The following is an 8,267-nucleotide window of genomic DNA, read 5'->3' on the forward strand; positions in this document are numbered from 1 at the left end:
CAATGGGGCTGCTGACCCTGCACCCACAAAAAAAGAAAGACAAAAAAAAAAAAAAAAAAAAAGAGGGCTGCGAATAGAACTACGCCAAAAGCCTGGGGAGCTTGGGAGCTATCAACACCGCTCCTTTGGGAAGTTTTTGGGTTGGCCTGCAGTGGGAGGAATAAAATGGTTGTTGGCCTTCCATTCCGAACCAGGTACTCCACAATTTCAGAACATTCTCTCCCCGCTTTGCCGAGATCGGTCCAAGGTGCCATGCAAGACAACTCAGACGTAATCATGAGACAAAGATCTTTGGGTAGGGCCACTTGGGAGAACTTGTGGATGGCCATACTTTCTTTTAGAGGCTTCTTCGTTGGATTCTTGCTCTGTATCAACTATCCAAGGTTCCTACCTACCTCTCTTTTTGGTAATAATGAGCTTAGATTAGTCTGTCTCTCCGAGATATCTATGCGTATCTCCTCATATATTTGTGATTACTAAAACCATTGATCGGCATTGGGGCATCTACTAATAGGAATCTCATGATTAAAGCTTCTACTCCAGAGAATCCATGAGTGCGTTTTGGCCGGTGGAACCTTTCGAGCCTAATTATTCGTTTGTTTGGAAGGAAGCACGGACTAACAACCGGTCTGGGCGGGAAAATATTCTTAAGGTGGCCAGGTGAATATGTAATCCCAGTCCTGGGCAAAAAGCTAGGTAATTTCCTTGATTATAAACAGCATCTCGGTGGTTCGACTTGAGTAGTGTTACATCTAAGCGTTTATTTTCAAAAGGAGACGGTAATTTCCTTGATTAAAAATATTGGTTCCGAGGCTCGGACCAATACAGTATAAGTGGAACTCCCTCCTAGCCTTAAGAGAGTGAGAGAGAGCAGTATCCAATAAATATCTTGGTAAATTAGATTCATTAGATTGGTGGGGTCCTTGTCACAAAGCTGTGGTTCAGCAAATCTACATTCATGTTATCAAGGCAGGATATTTGGACTAAAAGCAAAATAGGCATGAACTTTATCATGTTGTCCTTTTATCTTAATTATATTACGAATTATGCCCTGCCAAGAACTAGGAATATCATGATGAGATTCAGACAAATTTGGACGCCGATCACAATCTTCATGCAATATCTTCTAAAGGTACTTTTTTTTTTTTTAATCCTTCTAAATATTCTTTTCATGTAGTATTCTCACTTTCCCACCCTGCGAGCTACCATTCTACAACTATTAATTAAATAGTGAAAATCTTAACCATCCTTTATAGGTCCTAACCACCATCCTGTTGCTTTGTTTTCTAGTTATAATAAACTTGTGTCCATTGAGACCTCCTTGGAGACCAGCCCATATGCCCCAACTCAGTACCAATAATATATAGTAGGGACACCATGTGCTCACACATGCATGCACATGGTACAAATTATAATGATAGTAATAGCAGTATCAAATCTTCTGGCAAGCTCTTACGGGAGAGGTGTCAGTAGTGCATACATGCCATTAAAGAGGAGGAAGAAGAAGCCACTTGGGACAAGATAACCATATATAGACCGCACACCATCAAAACAAATCAGTTTGGATTTGCGAAATAGTTAATAGTACTATATTAATTCCAATGTAATACATGGAAGGTGCACTCCATTATTATTATATCCATACTGGCCGTTTTAGGTACCATGTACCTCACTTTCCCCTCTCTTTTAGCAGTACCAACTTCTCAATTACGATAGGATAACATAGAAGCCAAAGGAAAACTTATAGGATACCATAGAAGCCAAAGAAAAAGCTAAGGTACATAGCATACAAGCAATATATTAATAGAACTGTCTGCGGCGGTGAGCCAAAAGCAAAACCCCACCAAATTTTTGGGCGACATGGGTGCTATCAAGGACGGGCTCTTTCTTTGGAGGGGCATTTTGGACTGGCTTGGGGGAGTAGTAAGCATTAGCTGGTGGTGGCCTCCTCTTCCGGCCCCGGCAGTCATCTAGCATGTCAAAGGTCTCTTTGCCCACCTTGGCAAGGTGATCCCTCCGACGTTCCATGCACAAGATATGCTTTGGTGAGTACAGGGAGCCAACAGCTTCCTAGCTAGTTTTGGGTTGCGATGGCCTTGTGGCTGGCCATGTCTTCTTATAGACAGGAGTCTTCTCTGCTGACGTCCTAAGGTTCCTCTCCCACTTTCTACAGGATATTTGCTGAATTGCTTGGTAAAGAGACAAGTGGATGTAGATAGGATGGCACCTCGGTAGCATCTAATGCACCCTTGGGATGGGAATATTTTCCATTTTCACTGGGAAAGTATCCATGAGGTCTATGAAAACAATAGAAAGTGGGGAATCGTTATATAAATGTATAATTTGGTCGGTGCGAATTGCGACCATACCAACATGAGAGCACCAGAAATAATGAAGTCCAAATGTTTTGCTTGGCTGGGATAAGGAAATCAAGGAATTTCTCACGCCCTTTATTCATTCCGGAGATAGAAAGTTCTTAAGCAATCTCCTAGGGTCTATTTGAATGTCTAGACCTAAATTCCTTTGAGATTCATTAGTTTGGACTAGTGCAACTAAAAAAAAGAAGGATGGGCTAAACTTATATTTTCAATACCCAGGCACCTTTAAAATGGACTAGCCCGAATACCGTAAGAAGAAAAAATTATTTGTTGAGATTGTTATTTTTCTTCTTATGGGATTCGGACTATCCCATATAAAAAATAATCTTAGATGGTTATATACGTAGGCTTAGCTCAATCTTTAATTCAATATTTTTTAATGATTGTATTGCCCTAACTCATAAATTTTTTAGAATTTTGGGCTCAACCATCTAAATAGACCTTTAAATTCAGTTGAATCTTAATAGAAATCCAAATACTCCTTGTGAAAGAACATCTAAAAGTTAACTAATAGATTCTATTTGAGTCTAGTTCCAACAATTTGTATAAATTTTTGCCTGCCATTAGACAAAGTTTAGAATTATGTTTTAACTCCTATTTCTATTGAGACTTATTCGACTGCAGTGAATTCCAGCAAATTTAGGTTGAGTTTGTAAGTTTCTCATCCAGTATATTTATCAAATCCAGTATTCTTATGGTCTTGATGATCATAGGGCCATGGCCATAGTGATTTTTATTTTTTTTTATTGCAAAATTGTTGCTTTTTAAGTTTTGGGGAGAGGTATCCTCTCTCTCCTCTTATTTGAAAATAAATAAATAAATAAAATAACTATATAAAATGAAAATAAAAATAAAATGATCTTTTTGAAAAAACAATATGTATTATAAAATTTATTTGAACAAGTTCAACTAATGCACCCTCAAAACAACACGTTGTGTATGCACGTGTGTGAGCGCTCTGTATGGTACAAGTTCTCTTGCAAAAGTTCCTATTATTACATACAAGTCAGTGCAGCTAAGTCCTGTAGTTGTCATCCACCTAGGCCCATATGTCGAGCTCAATGCATGAACTAGATATATAGTATATTGAACAAGTGCTGAAAGGGACTAGATAATTTAAGAAGTTTGAATAGCAAGTTGTTAACCACCAAAGGATAACTTGTATTATTATCCAGGAGGTTTGGCTAACGGTTGGAAATATCTTTAAAGATCTTTATGAAAGTAAACAAGATGCCTAATTTTTTTTCTTATTTTTTATATCTTTTCCTGTATACTAGATGTAATATAACTTCTTCAAATCTTCCCTCCTCGATCTCTCATATTTTTTAGATAAATTATAAAAACACTCAGAAGATTTATTTTTATTATATTTTTATTCAATAATTTAAAAAATTTACACTTATCTTTCTAAAATATAACGGTATTACTAAAAATTTTTTAAATTTAAAAAAAATCAAATTATCTCCCATAATAACTGAAAAAAAATGATGCCTTGTCGGTCTCTGCGAACCTTTTGGACCTAGCCGCCACTGACTTGGACATCCCGTCATCGCTCGCCACCAATCCCGCCTCCCCCAAGACGGACCTGTGCATCCTCTCCACATCCGGTGCAACTGACTCGCCATCGGCCTCACCGTCATCGCTGTTCGAGCACCGGATCATTGTTTCGCATCATCTCCCCCTCCACGTAACCTCCGACCCAACCACTCCCTCCTACCAGAAATATTTACTTAATGTCAAAAAATCCCATTTGCTGTAGCCATTGGAGACGAAGTACTAAAATTAGACAATGATGGAATCCCAATCGATCTCCCATGAGGGATACTTCGACAGTGCAAAGCTCTCCAATTCATCCCACGGTGTCTCGGTAAAGTCCAATTGTTGCATCTCCGATGCCAGAGACAACCTGGACGAGGAGTCTTCGCCATCTTCCTACGAGCTCTCCAACTTGTAGTCCTCCATGCTGGATTCGCCTTTCGCCACTTTCGGTCACTGGCCAGCATTGGGAATGGGTTGAAGGGTGCAACTGGATGGGAGACTGGAGGCGACGGAGGAGTGGAGGGGAATTGCAGGCGGCGCGGGTGGTCTCAGGGCGGAGATTGGAGAAATTGAGCCAGGCGAAGTCACCACGGAGCCGGAAGGCGGCCTTGTCATAGGTGAGGGCCGCCTCCTCGGTGATGTTGAAGGTGCCGAGCCAGAGGTGGATCCGGCTCGTGACGGATCTCAACGACCCACTTCCTCAAGTGGCACTGTCGGACGCTGCGATAAAGCTTGGTTGGGCACGGTGGGGGAGGTGAACCAGCGTGCTTCATCAGCTGGGGCTGGAGGCTAAGCAAAGCTCGGTGCGGGGTGGCCCTGCGACATTGGCTGGGCCGCGACGAGATTCTGCTGCTGCTGGAATTGGACCTAAACTTGGATTTGCTGTATCTAATGTTAATTCATTTTTTTATCTACTATTCAAGGTTATTTTGATCATTTTAAATTTTTTTATGATGTGATAATCATATCTAAATTAATATTAACGTGTTGCTTAACAGCATGGATTAGATTATAGGATTGAATAACATGTGAAGGATATTTATATAGGTTTTGCAAATTGCTTAACGGCATGGATTAAGTTGCAGGATTGAATAACACATGAAAGGTATATATATAGGTGTTGGTACAAAAATCCATCTGCGTCGGAGAAGCTGGAGTCGAGGGAGTCGCAGTCGCTGTCGGGATCTGCAAAAGAAGTATAAATCGGAGGTGGGGTTGCTCCGGCAAGACCCTCCAACGCTCAAGTCAGTTCTTTGCCTCAACAAGAATGGAGTGCTCGAACGAAAATTTTAGCAGAGTTTTGGGATAGAAAATGAGAGCTTAGAAAATAACATATCTGGGGTCCTCCTTTTATAGGCGGAGGGAGCAACAGACTGATAGCGATGTTTATAACCATCTGGTAGTGGGCTGCACGGGGGCAGGAGGAATTTATTGTGGAGAGTAGTGGAGTGGAATCGTGGCCATCAGTGGGACATGCCACGTGGAGTCTGTTGCGGGGAGTGGAGCGGCGTCCGTTGTCGCGACTTGCCAGAGGGTGGAGGAACTGCGTCGTATCCGTCGCAGGTAGTGGAGCAGGATCGTGGCCGTAACTGCGGCCTGCCAGGGAGTGATGGAGCCGCGTGGAAGCCGTCGCAGGAAGTGGAGCAGAGTCGTGGCCGTTACTGCGGCCTGCCAAGGAGTGATGGAGCCGCGCGGAATCCGTCGCAGGAAGTGGAGCAGAGTCGTGGTCGTTACTGCGGCCTGCCAGGGAGTCCAGGCCTGTCGGTCGAAGCTCGGTTGAAGCGTCTGGCGGAGAGAAGTGGCTATCCATCTGGAAGGAGCTCGGATGTTGCTGGCGGGCTGCAATCGAAGTCGGGGGCGAAGTTCGGCTCCCGTAGGAGTCCGGACGAAGTCTGCTTGCAGTAGAAGTTGGGGGCGAGGTCCGGCTCCCGTAGGAGTCCGAACAGAGTCTACCTGCAGTCGAAGTTGAGGACGAGGTCCGGCTCCCGTAGGAGTCCGAACAGAGTCTACCTGCGGTCGAAGTTGAGGACGAGGTCCGGCTCCCGTAGGAGTCCTGACGGAGTCTACCTGCAGTTGGAGTTGGGGACGAGGTCCGGCTCCCGTAGGAGTCCGGACGGAGTCTACCTGCAATCGAAGTTAAGGATGAGATCCGACTCCCGTAGGATTCCGGACAGAGTCTACCTGCAGTCGAAGTTGAGGACGAGGTCTGGCTCCCGTAGGAGTCCGGACGGAGTCTACCTGCGGTCGAAGTTGAGGACGGGGTCCGGCTCCTGTAGGAGTCCGGACGGAGTCTGCCTGCAGTCGAAGTTGAGGATGGGGTCCGGCTCCCGTAGGAGTCTGGATGGAGTCTACCTGCGATCGAAGTTGAGGACGAGGTCCGGCTCCCGTAGGAGTCCGGACGGAGTCTACCTGCGGTCAAAGTTGAGGACGAGGTCCGGCTCCTGTAGGAGTCCGGACGGAGTCTACCTGCGGTCCAAGTTGAGGACGAGGTCCGGCTCCCGTAGGAGTCCGGATGGAGTTTACCTGCGGTCGAAATTGAGGACGAGGTCCGGCTCCCGTAGAAGTCCGGATGGAGTCTACCTGCAGTCGAAGTTGAGGACGAGGTCCGGCTCCCGTAGGAGTCCGGATGGAGTCTGCCTACAGTCGAAGTTGAGGATGGGGTCCGGCTCCCGTAGGAGTCCGGACGGAGTCTACCTGTAGTCGAAGTTGAGGACGAGGTCCGGCTCTCGTAGGAGTCCGAACGGAGTCTACCTGCGGTTGAAGTTGAGGACGAGGTCTGGCTCCCGTAGGAGTCCGGACGGAGTCTACCTGTGGTCGAAGTTGATGACGAGGTCCGGCTCCCGTAGGAGTCTGAACGGAGTCTACCTACAGTCGAAGTTGAGGACGAGGTCCGGCTCCCGTAGGAGTCCGGATGAAGTCTTCCTGCAGTCGGAGTCGGGGACGAAGTCCGGCTCCCATAGGAGTCCGGATGGAGTCTTCCTGCAGTCGGAGTCAGGGACGAAGTCCGGCTCCCATAGAAGTCCGGACGGAGTCTTCCTGCAGTTGAAGTCGGGGATGAAGTCCGGCTCCCGTAGGAGTCCGGACGGAGTCTACCTGCAGTTGAAGTCGCCCTGCCGATCGGGTGCCGGTAGAATCTCTGAGAGGTCGCTTCTGACACGAGCTTCGGTTGGGGGGTATTTTATACCCAACACCAGTCCCCCTACCTTCGAGTCTGAGCTTCGAACGAAGAAAGTACAGAAAAATTTTCACAGTCGAAGTCGTTCCCTTGAATCTTGTGTGCGATCGCCCTCAGATATTTTGGCATTTATTGTGCGCGTGCCAGAGCCTTTTTCCAACTAGGATGATCCGAAGGGTCCTTTCGGAATTCCCACCGGAGCGTAGTCCCAAGCGCCACGCCATAATGGTTCCGCCAGCGGTCAACCTTACGCCGCTACGAGTGGGACACATGGCGGGCACCGGTTGATCTAGGGATACCTGCCGCCATAATTGCGCCAGGCCCCGCCACCTATTTAAGCCCCCCTGCCCTCCAAGGGTTTCACTTCGCCTGAGAGTCGATATCTTTCTTCTGCCTGAGGGTTTAGCCACTCCCTCGACGCCCTTCTAAGCACTCTTCGCGCCAGTCTTCGCCACCTCTGCCGGTTCCCCGCCGCCTTCAGTCCTCTGGGTCCCTTCGAGGGGTTCTCCCGTCGGGGCCCCTGCTCCGGAAGCCAACCTTGAGAGGATGCCGCGGATCAAAGGGAGTAAGAGGGGGAAAACAGCGGCCTGCGAATCTTCCGACCGTCGAACTGTTACTAAGGGTCCCCACCATCTCAAAGGGGACTCGAGGGAGAATTCCTTCAACAACAGGGACTTAATAACGAAAACAACCGGTGAGCGCGTTCCGCCCGAGGATTTCGGAGTAGTTGAACGGGGTGACATCGGTCAAGGGGGCAGAGTTGTCGTCGCAGGTTGTGGCGGAATTCTCGACGTCGTCGGGGCCGAGGGACCAGAAACGGTCGGCGCCAACGGTGGGGCAGTAGAACTTGTTGCGGGGATGGTGGAAGTAGCGCATGCCGACCTTGCCAAAGTGCCCAGGAGGGTGGTCGTCGTGGAGTACACGGTGGTGGTGCATGCTTCCGGTGCCGTCATGGCTTTCGAGGTGCTTCCGATTTTTCTCGATGCAGGTCATCGTCACCGCTGCTGTCGCCGTCGCTGTCCTTTGAATTCTATCCCCCCCTTTTCCCCCTAGGGTTGGAGTTCCGACAATGGAGCGGAAGGAGGCGGGGGGCGAGAGCTGAAAGGTTCATCACATGCACTGGAGAACACTGCTGAAAAGGATGAAACTGGAAGGAGAAGTCGAGAGCTCGGAGT

The 8,267-nt window shown here is 47.4% G+C and overlaps 1 pseudogene; it reads right to left on the reverse strand.

Annotated features, from left to right (window-relative positions):
- Nucleotides 1-3,964: 3,964 nt before the first annotated feature.
- LOC109506591 (ethylene-responsive transcription factor RAP2-13-like) lies at nt 3,965-7,364 on the reverse strand (annotated as a pseudogene).
- Between the last annotated feature and the right edge of the window lie 903 nt (nt 7,365-8,267).

This window comes from Elaeis guineensis, chromosome 14 (genome assembly GCF_000442705.2).
Source record: "Elaeis guineensis isolate ETL-2024a chromosome 14, EG11, whole genome shotgun sequence".
Lineage (NCBI taxonomy): Eukaryota > Viridiplantae > Streptophyta > Magnoliopsida > Arecales > Arecaceae > Elaeis > Elaeis guineensis.